The sequence below is a fragment of the Anser cygnoides genome, chromosome W (assembly GCF_040182565.1).
Source record: "Anser cygnoides isolate HZ-2024a breed goose chromosome W, Taihu_goose_T2T_genome, whole genome shotgun sequence".
Classification (NCBI taxonomy): Eukaryota; Metazoa; Chordata; class Aves; order Anseriformes; family Anatidae; genus Anser; species Anser cygnoides.
The window spans coordinates 17,119,840-17,132,866 of record NC_089911.1 but is presented as its reverse complement, the minus strand read 5'-3'; positions in this window follow the sequence as shown (position 1 = coordinate 17,132,866).

Genomic DNA, 13,027 nt, shown 5'->3' with positions numbered 1-13,027 from the left:
CGGCAGACCCTGGCGAAGTGGTGGCCATCTTGGCTGGCAGCCATCTTGGGCTGGTGGGTGTCCCCCCCCTCTCCCCCCCTTGGGGTGGCCACCAGCTGGGGGGGAGTTGGCTACCAGGAGGCCACGGCGGCCATCTTGGCTGCCCCCCCAACCGTCGGCCATCTTGGCTGCCCGTCACGTGACCCCCGCCCCCCCCCCCCCCATTGGCAGCTGGCCACCATCTTGGCTCCTTGGCCTGCCTCCTGATTGGCTGCCTGCCCCACCCTGCCTCCTGATTGGCTGCCTGCCCCCCCCTCCCCGGATTGGCTGCCTGCCTCCCCTCCTATTGGTGGGGTCCCCCCCACGGGGGCCATCTTTGCTGACGTCACTTCCCATGCGGCTCCTTCCTTCCTATTGGCCTGTCGGATCGAGCGCCAGGCTCTCATTGGCCGATCCCCCGCCCTCATTGGCCAACCGCAGCCTCTCATTGCCCGCCCACGTGACCTCCTTGGCCAATCCCCGCCCCCCCCAACGGGCCGAACCCTCCCCCAACCAATCGGCGGCGACTTCCTGGACCAACGCCCTCCTTCCATTGGCTGCTGCGCGCCCCGCCCCCCTTCCCGCCCCTCATTGGCCGCCCTTTCGCTGACCTCGCTTCCTGCTCCCCCATTGGCCGCTGCCCCGGCCGCAAGCCCCGCCCCCTGGGGGAGGGGGGAACGGACCAATAAAATCGTCCCGGAAGGGGCCGGATGTGACGTGCGCGTGACGCGTGACGCCCTTCCGGGTTCGGCCAAGCGGCGCGGGCGGGGGCGCTATACACCACGTGGCTCCCGCGAGCCAATCAGCGCGGCCCTCCGGGCAGCCAACCGGCGCCTCCCCCGCGGCAGCCAATCAGCGCCCCTCCCTCCGCCCCCCCCCCTCCGCTAAGCCCCGCCGCCCCCCCGGGCGCGCGGCGTAAACAAGCGGCGGCGGCTGAGGTGAGGAAGGGGGGAGGAGGGGCGGCAGCGCCGCTCCCGATTGGCTGCGCGGCCGGGCTCGGCGGGAAGCGAGGCCGCTCTCTGATTGGCCGGCGGGGCGGGGGGAGGCGCCGCGAGACCCCCGCCCCACGTGGGGCAGGGGGCTGGGCCGGGCGGGGGGGGGGGTTGGGCCCTCCGCGGCTTCCCATTGGCTGCGGGGTTGCCGTGGCTACCGGGGAGGGGGGTTGCCATGGCGACTCGCGCCCCGGCCCGCGGCGCGGCGGCGGTTGCTATGGTGACGGGTAGGGGCGGGGGCAGCGCGCGGTCGCCATGGTTACGGGTAGGGGCGGGGGCAGCGCGCGGTCGCCATGGTTACGGGTAGGGGCGGGGGGAGCGCGCGGTCGCCATGGTTACGGGAAGGATGCTCTGGAAAAAGGGGGGGGGGAGGTTTCCAGCCCGGTTTCCACGGCAACCGCGGGGGGGGGAGGGGGACCCCGCGGTTGCCATGGTAACCGCGGGGTCCCCCCTCCCCCCCCCGCAGATGGGGTCCCGCAGCAGCAGCAGCGCGGGGGAGGGGCGGCCCCCCCCCGAGGAAGAGGAGGGAGGAGGAGGAAGAGGAAGGGGGGGAGGGGGAGGGGAGGGGGGGCGACGTGGACCTGGCCCAGGTGCTGGCGGCGCTGCTGAGGAGGTGGGGGAGGGGGCTGGGGGGAGGGGGAGGGGCTGGGGGGGGGAGGGGCTGGGGGGTTGGGGGGAGGGGCTGGGGGGGAGGGAGGGAGGGGAGTGGGGGAGGGGCTGGGGGGGAGGGGCTGGGGGGAGGGGGGAGGGGCTGGGGGAAGGGGGAGGGGCTGGGGGGAGGGAGGGGAGGGGGGAGGGGAGGGGCTGGGGGGGTGGGGGAGGGGCTGGGGGGAGGGGAGGGGCTGGGGGAGGGGGAGGGGGAGGGGGAGGGGGAGGGGCTGGGGGTGGGGGGAGGGGCTGGGGGGAGGGGGGAGGGGCTGGGGGGTGGGGGGAGGGGCTGGGGGTGGGGGAGGGGGAGGGGAGGGGGAGGGGAGGGGAGTGAGGGAGGGGTTGGGGGAGGGGGGAGGGACTGGGGGAAGGGAGGGGGGAGGGGGGGGGGAGGGGCTGGGGGGGGAGGGGGGAGGGGCTGGGGGGTGGGGGGAGGGGCTGGGGGGGAGGGAGGGGCGGGGGGAGGGGGAGGGGCTGGGGGGAGGGGGGGGGAGGGGCTGGGGGGGGGGGGAGGGGCTGGGGGGTGTGGGGGAGGGGGTGGGGGTGGGGGAGGGGCTGGGGGGAGGGGGAGGGGGTGGGGGTGGGGGAGGGGCGGGGGGGTGGGGGGAGGGGCTGGGGAGGAGGGGCTGGGGGGAAGGGAGGGGGGGGAGGGGAGGGGGGAGGGGCTGGGGGGAGGGGGAGGGGCTGGGGGTGGGTGGGGGAGGGGCTGGGGGGGGAGGGGTTGGGGGTAACGGGTGGGGGGGAGGGGAGGGGTTTTTGGGGGAGGGGCTGGGGGGGTGGGGGAGGGGGTGGGGGGAGGGAGGTTGGGGGAGGGGAGTGGGGGAGGGATTTGGGGTGATAATGGGGCTGGGTTTGGGAGGCGGATTTGGGGGGCTGGGGTCTTTATGGGGGATTTGGGAGGGGAGGGAGTGGGGGAGGGGTTTGGGGTGATGAAGGGGGAGGGCTGGGGTTCATTTGGGGGATGGGGTGGGGGGATTTGGGGGGGTAAATGGGGTTTTGGGTTAATCGGGGGGTTTGGGGTCTTTATGGGGGGGGGCTTGGGGGGTTCTGGGGGGTTTGGGGGGTAAATGGGGTTTTGGGGTGGATTTGGGGGTTTTGGGGTCTTTATGGGGGATTTGAGGGGGATCTGAGGGGGATTTGGGGGGATTTAGGGGAATTTGGGGGCTTTGGGGGCGTTTCTGGAGGATTTGGGGTCCTTATGGGGGGTTTGGGGGGGATTTGGGGGGGGTTGGGGGATTTGGGGTTATTAATGGGGAATTTGGGGTCCTTACGGGGGGTTTGGGGGGTTTATGGGGGCTGTGGGAGGGGTAAATGGGGGATTTGGGGTCCCTATGGCAGATTTGGGGGGATTTAGAGGGATTTTGGGGTCCTTGGGGGGGGGGGGGGATTTGGGGTAATAAAGGGGGATTTGGGATCGTAAATGGGGGTTTTGGGTATAATTTGGGGGTCCCTGGGGGATTGATTTGGGGTATTTAGGGGGATTCGGGGTCTCTGGAGGTGGTTTGGGGGTGATTTGGGGGGGTACTGGAGGTTTTGGGGTCAATTTGGGGGGATTTTGGGGTAATTTGGGGGGGATTTTGGGGTAATTTAGGGGGATTTTGGGGTCCTTTGGGATTTTGGGGTCCTTTGGGGGGGATTTTGGGGTTCCCTTGGGTGGGGATTTTGGGGTAATTTAAGGGGATTTTGGGGTCCCTTCTTGGGGGGGATTTTGGGGTCCCTTGGGGGGATTTTGGGAGGGTAATTTAGGGGGATTTTGGGGTCCTTGGGGGATTTTGGGGTCCTTGGGGGGATTTTGGGGTAATTTGGGGGATTTGGGGGTCCTGGGGGATTTTGGGGTAATTTAAGGGGATTTTGGGGTCCCTTGGGGGATTTTGGGGTCCCTTGGGGGGGGATTTTGGGGTCCCTTGGGGGGATTATTTTTAAGGGGGGGATTTTGGGGTCCCTGGGGGATTTTGGGGTCCTTTAGGGGTTTGGGGTCCTTGGGGATTTTTGGGGGTAATTTAAGGATTTTGGGGTCCCTTGGGGGGATTTTGGGGTCCCTTGGGGGGATTTTGGGGTCTCTTGGGGGATTTTGGGGTCCTTGGGGGGATTTTGGGGTCCCTTGGGGGGATTTTGGGAGTAATTTAGGGGATTTTGGGGTCCCTTGGGGGGGATTTTGGGGTCTCTTGGGGGGATTTTGGGGGATTTTGGGGTCCCTTGGGGGGATTTTGGGGTAATTTGGGGGATTTTGGGGTTCCTTGGGGGGATTTTGGGGTTATTTGGGGGATTTTGGGGTCCCTTGGGGGGATTTTGGGGTAATTTAGGGGATTTTGGGGGTCCTTTGGGGGGATTTTGGGGTAATTTAGGGGGAATTTGGGGTTTTTCTGTTTTTTGGGGGGTCACAAATGGGGATTTGGGGTCAATTTGGCGGGATTTGGGGGTCTCTTTGGGATTTTGGGGTGATTTGGGGGATTCGGGGGCCGCAAAGCATCTTGGGACCCCCCCCCCCCCCCCCCCATGGGCCAGGGCCAGGACCCCCAGGACGACGAGGACAGCGACGACGCGACCGCCGATGACGTCATCACGGATGGGGCCCCTGCAACTCCACGCCCCGCCCCCGGCGGCAACACAAGCGGTGGGATGAGGGAGAGGGGGGCGGGGCCCGCCGTGGCCACGCCCCCCAACCCTTTCTTCGTCCAATCAGCGCTGCAGGGGCACGAGCTGTGAGGGCGGAGCTTGAGTATGGGGGGGCTGGGGGGGGTATGGGGGGGGTATAAGGGGGGTTATGGGGGGATACGGGGGGGTTATGGGGGGGGGTTATGAGGTCGGGGGGGGTCATGGGGGGGCTGTGGGGGGTTGTGGGGTCATATGGGGGGGTTATGGGGGGTTATGTGGTGGCAGGTGGGGTCGGGGGGGTTATGGGGGGATATGGGGGGGGTTATGGGGTCATGTGGGGGGGCTGGGGGGTTGGGGGGGTTATGGGGTGGGTTATGGGGGGTTATGAGGTCGGGGGGTCATGGGGGGGCTGTGGGGGGGTTGTGGGGTCATATGGGGGGGTTATGGGGGTTATGTGGTCATATGGGGGGGTTATGGGGTCGGGGGGGGGTTATGGGGGCATATGGGGTCATATGGGGTCATATGGGGGGATGTGGGGGGTTATGGGGGGATATCGGGGGGTTGGGGGGTTATGGGGGGGTTGGGGGCGGATAGGGGGGGTTGGGGGGTTATAGGGGGATTTGGGGGGCTTTGGGGGGGGGTCATGGGGGGGATATGGGGGGGGTCGGGGGGGGGATTTGGGGGGATTTGGGGAGGGGCGTCTAGGGCGGAAGAATGGGGTTTGGGTGGTCTCGGGGCAAAAAAGTGGGGATTTGGGGGTCTTGGGGTGAAAAAGGGGGATTTTGGGGTTTTGGGGGGTGGTTTGGGGGGTTTTGGGGGGATTGGGAGGTTTTGGGGTCGGGGGGTTCTGGGGGGCTATGGGGGGATTTGGGGGGTTTGGGGGGTTTTGGGGTCCCCACCCGCCCCCCCCCCCCCCCCCAGGTTTTGGGGGGAGTTTGGGACCTGCAGCGGCGTGGCCGTCTCGCTGCTGTGGGGTTGAAGAATTGGTATTTTGGGGAAAAATTTGGTAGTTTGGTGGTAAAAAGGGTATTTTGGGCCCCCTCCCCTCCCCTTAAGCCCCGCCCCCTCCCATTAAGCCCCGCCCCCTCCCCATTAAGCCCCTCCCCTTCTCTTCCTCCCCCCCCTCCCCCCCCCCAGACCTTCGGGAAAATTGGGGTATGGGGGTGGAAAAACTGGTATTTTGGGGGAAAATGTGGTATTTTGGTGGTAAAAAGGGTGTTTTGGGCGGGAGAAGTGGTATTTTGGGTGGGAAAAGGGCTGTTTTGGTAGGAAAATATCATATTTTGGGTATTTTCATGGGAAAAAGCGGTATTTTGGGCAAAAAGCTGTTATTTCGTGGGGGAAAACGGTGGTTTTTGGTATTTAGCGCCCCCCCGGGGGGCTGCCCCATAGCGCCCCCCGGGGGGGCTGCCCCATAGCGCCCCCGCCGTGGGGCTGCCCCATAGATCCCCCCCGCCGTGGGTTTTGGGTCCTTGCAGCTGGGGACCCCCAAGCCTGCCCCATAGCGCCCCCAAGTGCCCCACATCCCCCCCAGCGCCCCACAAGTGCCCGATGTCAGAGAGACATTGGGTTGACCATAGAGATGTTGACCATAGAGAGGTTGGGATGACCATAGAGACGTTGGGATGACCATAGAGACGTGGGGTTGACCATAGAGAGTTTGGGGTTGACCATAGAGAGGTTGATGTTGACCATAGAGACGTTGGGTTGACCCGCGCGCGGACGCTAATTAATGTCTCGTTAAGGTTTGGGGTTGACCATAGAGAGGTTGATGTTGACCATAGAGATGTTGGGATGACCATAGAGACGTTGGGTTGACCATAGAGACGTTGGGTTGACCATAGAGACCTTGGGATGACCATAGAGATGTTGACCATAGAGACGTTGACCATAGAGATGTTGGGATGACCATAGAGATGTTGGGTTGACCATAGAGACCTTGGGATGACCATAGAGATGTTGACCATAGAGTTGTTGACCATAGAGACGTTGGGTTGACCATAGAGACGTTGGGATGACCATAGAGATGATGACCATAGAGGCGTTGGGTTGACCATAGAGACATTGGGTTGACCATAGGGACGTTGGGATGATCATAGAGATGTTGACCATAGAGATGTTGACCATAGAGACTGTGGGTTGATCATAGAGACGTTGACCATAGAGTTGTTGACCATAGAGACGTTGGGTTGACCATAGAGACGTTGGGATGACCATAGAGACGTTGGGTTGACCCCTGGAGGTCTCGAGGCGGTGCGGGTGGGCGGGGCTTGCCGAGGCCCCGCCCTGATTAAGCTTTATTAGCGCCGTCAGCTTCCTGCCCAATCACGTGGCGGCGGTGGAGTCCTACCCGCAGAAGGCGTTCTGCGGCATCTTCTCCGACGACGGCAAGCTCTTCGTGTCCGCCTGCCAAGGTTTTCGGGGGGGGGAGTTGGGGGGCGGGAATGTGTGTTGTTTTGGGGGGAAATGAGGGGTTTGGGGTAGGAAACGGTTTTGGGGTGAAAAAGCGGAATCGGTCATGGAGGCTGGAGGCGGCCTCGGGCACCCGTCTCCACGTGTATTTCGGTTGGAAAGAGGCAGAAAAGGATATTTGGGGCAGGAAAATTGATATATTGATGGCCTCGGCCACCTATATCCACGTGGAAAAAATGCACTTTCGGGTGTTTCAGAGTGTAAAAAGTGGTATTTTTAGAGAAAAAAATGTTTTTTTTTAGGTATTTTGGGTGGGAAAAGTGGGGTTTTGGGCAAGCAAAACACTTTTGGTTGGAAAAAGCACGTTTTTGGGTATTTGAGAAAGGGAAAGCGCTTTTTCGATTGAAAAGAGTGGCTTTTGGGGGTATTTTGGGTGAGAAAAGCTCTCTTTTGGGTGGGTAAAGGACTTGTTTGGTCGGGAAAATGCCTTTTGAGCTATTTTGAGCAAGAAAAGCCTGATTTTGGGTGGGAAAAACTCAGTTTTGAGTCGGAAAAATGCCTTTTTGAGCTATTTTGGGTGGGAAAATCTCTAATTTGGGCATGCAAAGCGGTATTTTGAGTGGGGAAAGTGCTTTTTGAGGTAATTTGGGTGTGAAAGCCCCACCCGGTAGCCCAGCTCCTTGCCGAGGGCTGAAACATCTCAAGTTGAGTGGGAAAAGTGCCTTTGAGCTATTTTGGGTGGGAAAATCTCTATTTCGGGCATGCAAAGCGGTATTTCGATTGGGGAAAGTGCTTTTCGAGGTATTTTGGGTGAGAAAAACTCCATTTTGGGTGGGAAAAGCTCAATTTTCAGTGGGAAAAGTGCCTTTTGAGCTATTTTGGGCGGGAAAATCTCTATTTTGGGCATGCAAAGCGGTATTTTGATCGGGGAAAGTGCTTTTTGAGGTAATTTGGGTGAGAAAAACTCCATTTTGGGTGAGAAAAACTCCATTTTGGGTGAGAAAAACTCCATTTTGGGTGGGAAAAGCTCGATTTTGAGTGGGAAAAGTGCCTTTTGAGCTATTTTGGGTGGGAAAATCTTTATTTCGGGCATGCAAAGGGGTATTTTGATTGAGAAAAGTGCTTTTTGAGGTATTTTGGGTGAGAAAAACTCCATTTTGGGTGGGAAAAGCTCTATTTTGAGTGGGAAAAGCTCAACTTTGAGTGGGAAAAGTGCCTTTTGAGCTATTTTGGGTGGGAAAAATCTCTATTTCGGGCGCGCGAAGTGGTATTTCGGCGGGGAAAAACGGCGTTTGTGGGGATTTGGGTATTTTGGGGCTTGCCGTGACCACCCCCCGCGCGGTGCCGCCGCAGACCAGACCCTGCGGGTGTACACGTGCCGGGGCCGGGCCCTGCGGCTGCTGCGGTCGGCGCGGGGCCGCGACGTCGGCTGGAGCATCTTGGACGTAGATGCCTGCACCCACCAACTACAGAGGGATGAAGCCTCTCCACCACGGGACCCAACGCCGTCGACCTCCTTGCGCTGGGGCAATGTGATGAAGCCTCTCAAGGTGGAGGTCAGGAGGCGGGGCTAAAGACGTTCCTCCACCTTTTATCTCCAGAACGGGGACGGAGACAACCACACGGCGCTCGACCTCAGGTGGGCCGTGGGGCAGGGCGGAGGTCCCTGGAGGTCCCTGGGGTGGGGTGGAGGTCCCTGGAGGTCCGTGGGGCAGGGTGGAGGTCCTTGGAGGTCCATGGGGTGGGTTGGAGGTCAATGGGGTGGGTTGGAGGTCCCTGGAGGTCCCTGGGGCGGGTTGGAGGTCCCTGGAGGTCCATGGGGCGGGGTGAAGGTCCATGGGGCAAGATGGAGGTCCATGGGGCAGGTTGGGGGTCACTGGGGTGGGTTGGAGGTCCTTGGAGGTCCTTGGGGCGTGGTGGAGGTCCATGGGGCATGGTGGAGGTCTGTGGAGGTCCATGGGGCAGATTGGAGGAAGAAGCCTTCACCGATCAACTACTGAGGAACGAAACCTCTGGAGGTCCATGGGGCAGGGTGGAGGTCCCTGGATAGCTCAACCCAAAAGCTGCCTTCGCCCACCAGCTATGGAGGTCCATGGGGCATGGTGGAGGTCCCTGGAGGTCCATGGGGCGGGTTGGAGGTCCCTGCTGCTCCGGCTCCTCGCCCTTCCCGGCCGCCCTGCGCTCGGCCTCCGCCCTGGAGGTCCACGGGGCGGGTTGGAGGTCCCTGGAGGTCCATGGGGCAGGGTGGAGGTCCCTGGAGGTCCATGGGGCGGGTTGGAGGTCCCTGGACGTCCATGGGGCGGGTTGGAGGTCCCTGGAGGTCCATGGGGCATGGTGGAGGTCCGTGGGGCGGGTTGGAGGTCCCTGGGGTGGGTTGGAGGTCCCTGGAGGTCCATGGGGCAGGGTGGAGGTCCGTGGAGGTCCGTGGGGTGGGGTGGAGGTCCCTGGGGTGGGTTGGAGGTCCCTGGAGGTCCGTGGGGCAGGGTGGAGGTCCGTGGAGGTCCGTGGGGCAGGGTGGAGGTCCGTGGAGGTCCGTGGGGCGGGGTGGAGGTCCGTGGGGCGGGCCGGAGGACTCGTGGGGCCAGCTGTGGGTCTCGCCCTGGCACCCCGCAGGCCGGAGGAGCGCCGCTCGCCGTCTTCTCCTTGGCGGTGGGGCCGGACGGGCGCGAGGTCCTGGGGGCGCCAACGACGGCTGCGTCTACGTCTACGACCGCGAGGTCCAGCGCCGCGTGAGGTCAGGGAGGAGGACAGGGAGGAGGACGGTCGTCCGGTGGCCCCGTGGGTCGTTACGGGGTCGTGGTGGCCCCGTAGATCTCGTGGTGGCCCCATAGGTGATGGTTGGGTGGTGGTGGCCCCATAGATCGTTATGGGGTCGTGGTGGCCCCATAGGTGATGGTTGGGTTGAGGTGGCCCCATAGATCTCCAGGTGGCCCCATAGGTCGTTATGGGGTCATGGTGGTCCCATAGATCGTGGTTGGGTGGTGGTGGCCCCATAGATGATGGTTGGGTGGTGGTGGCCCCATAGATCATCAGGTGGCCCCATAGATGGTTATGGGGTCGTGGTGGCCCCATAGATCATGGTTGCGCTCTGGTGACCCCATAGATCATGGTCGGGGTGGTGGTGGCCCCATAGATCGTGCGGTGGCCCCATAGGTTGTTATGGGGTCGTGGTGGCCCCATAGATGATGGTTGGGTTGCGGTGGCCCCATAGATCGTCAGGTGGCCCCACAGATCTTCAGGTGGCCCCATAGATCGTTATGGGGTCGTGGTGGCCCCATAGATCTTCAGGTGGCCCCATAGATGATGGTTGGGTTCTGGTGGCCCCATAGATCATCAGGTGGCCCCATAGATCCAGGAGGTCGTCGAGGGGGACAGGAGGTTGACCTTCAGGTGGCCCCATAGATGATGGTTGGGTTCTGGTGGCCCCATAGATCATCAGGTGGCCCCATAGGTCGTTATGGGGTCGTGGTGGCCCCATAGATCATGGTTGGGTGGTGGTGGCCCCATAGATCATCAGGTGGCCCCATAGATGATGGTTGGGTTGAGGTGGCCCCATAGATCTTCAGGTGGCCCCATAGATCGTTATCGGGTCGTGGTGGCCCCATAGGTCATGGTTGGGTGGTGGTGGCCCCATAGATCATCAGGTGGCCCCATAGATCATGGTTGGGTGGTGGTGGCCCCATAGATCGTGTGGTGGCCCCATAGATGATGGTTGGGTTGAGGTGGCCCCATAGATCTTCAGGTGGCCCCATAGATCGTTATCGGGTCGTGGTGGCCCCATAGGTCATGGTTGGGTGGTGGTGGCCCCATAGATCATCAGGTGGCCCCATAGATGATGGTTGGGTTCTGGTGGCCCCATAGATCATCAGGTGGCCCCATAGGTCATTATAGGGTTGAGGCGGCCCCATAGATCATGTGGTGGCCCCATAGATCGTTGGGGGTTGTGGTGGCCCCATAGGTCATGGTTGGGTTCTGGTGGCCCCATAGATGTTTAGGTGGCCCCATAGATGCTGGTGGGGTGGTGGTGGCCCCATAGATCATCAGGTGGCCGAGGTTGTGGAGGGGGACAGGAGGTCCTCCTGGAGGTCGGGAGGAGGCCAGGAGGTCGGGGAGGAGGCCAGGAGGTCGGGGAGGGGGACAGGAGGTCGGGGAGGAGGCCAGGAGGTCGGGGAGGAGGTCGCCACCTCCTCCTGTCGGGGGGCGACGACGCCGTGTGCCGGGCCTGGGACCGCCGCTGGAGGTCAGGGAGGCCGGGGCCTCACCCTGGAGGTTCTCGTTCTCCCGCCGGGAGGCGTGGGGCTCCTGGCGAGCTCCGCCCGCGCCTCCGCCAGCTCCCGCCTCCGCTCCGACAGCACCGGGGGGCCCCGCCACTGCCAGCCTTCCTCCCCCTCCTCCTCCTCCTCCTCCTCCTGGTCTCCTCCTCCTCCTCCTCTTGCTCCTCCTCCCCCTCCTCCTCCTCCTTCCTCCTGATCTGGGACTGGGAGGGGCTGGGCCCCGCGGCTCCTCCCGCCGTGCCGGTTCCTCGCTCCTCCTCCTCTTTCTCCTCCTCCTCCTTGACGTTCTCCATGGTTCCATCGACCACTCCTCTTCTTTCTCCTCCTCCTCCTCTTCCTGGTGTCCTCCAATCTTGACGTTCCCCATGGTTTTATCATCCTTGGTGACCCTGTCCGTGACGTTCCCCACCCCGTTGACCCCATCCTTGACGTTCTCCATGGTTCCATCGACCACGATGACCCCAATCGTGACGTTCCTCACCCCGTTGACCCCAATCTTGACGTTCCCCGTGGTTCCTCACCCCGTCGACCCCATCCCTGACGTTCCCTCCTCCTCCTCCTTCCTCCTCCTGTTCTCCTCCTCCTCCTCCATGGTGACCCCGATCCTGATGTTCCTCATCGTGCTGACCCCAATCTTGACGTTCCTCATGGTTTTATCATCCTTGGTGACCCCAATCTTGACGTTCCTCACCCCGTTGACCCCATCCCTGACGTTCCCCATGGTTCTAGCGACCTTCCTCAAGGTTCCACCATCCATGGTGACCCCGACCATGATGTTCCTCACCCCATTGACCCCATCCTTGATGTTCTCCACGGTTCCGTCGACCACGATGACCCCAATCCTGATGTTCCTCATCGTGTTGACCCCAATCTTCCTCCTCCTGCTCTCCCCCTCCCCCCTCCCCTCCCCCACCCCCCTCCTCTAGGTGGTCCCGACCTCCACCCCACCATCCATGATGACCCCAGTCCTGATGTTCCTCACCCCGTTGACCCCATCCTTGATGTTCTCATGGAGACCCTTCAACCCAACCCAACCCAACAATCTTGATGTTCCTCATTGTGCCTCTTCAGCCCAACCCAACCCAACCCAAACCAACTCAACCCAACTCGACCCAACCCAACCACCTGGAGACCCTTCAACCCAGTACAACCCAACCCGACCCAAGCAATGGGTTTTATCATCCACGATGACCCCAATCTTGACGTTCCTCATGGTTTTATCATCCTTGGTGACCCCAATCTTGACGTCAACGATCTGGAGACCCTTCAACCCAACCCAACTCAACGCGACCTTCCTCAAGGTTCCACCATCCATGGTGACCCCGACCATGATGTTCCTCACCCCATTGACCCCATCCTTGATGTTCTCCACGGTTCCGTCGACCACGATGACCCCAATCCTGATGTTCCTCATCGTGTTGACCCCAATCTTGACGTTCCCCATGGTTCCTCACCCCGTTGACCCCATCCCTGACGTTCCCCATGGTTCTAGCGACCTTCCTCAACGTTCCACCATCCATGATGACCCCAGTCCTGATCCCAACCCCACCCAACTCAACCCAACCCAACCCAACCGATGGAGACCCTTCAACCCAACTCAACCCAACTCAACCAATGTCAACCCAACTCAACCCAACTCAACCCCCCATGCACCCAACCCAAAAATGGAGACCCTTCCCGGCGGCTTGGAATGGAGACCCTTCAACCCCAAAACCAACTCAACCCAGCTCAACCCAACCAACAGAGACTCTTCAACCCAACCCATATGGGGTGGTTATGGGGCTCCAGGGGTCATTATGGGTCCCTATGGGGTGGTTTTGGGTGGTTATGGGGGATTATGGGGTGGTTTGGGGTGGTTATGGGGTCTTGGGTGCCTATGGGGTGGTTGTGGGGTGGTTGGGGGTCACTATGGGGTGGTTGGGGTGGTTGTGGGGTGGGTGGGGGTGGTGATAGGGTGGTTGGAGAGGTTTTTGGGGTGGTTATGGGGTCTTGGGTGCCTATGGGGTGGTTTGGGGTGGTTATGGGGTGGGTAGGGGTCCCTATAGGCCCAAAACCAACTTAACCCAACCGTCTGGAGACCCTTCAACC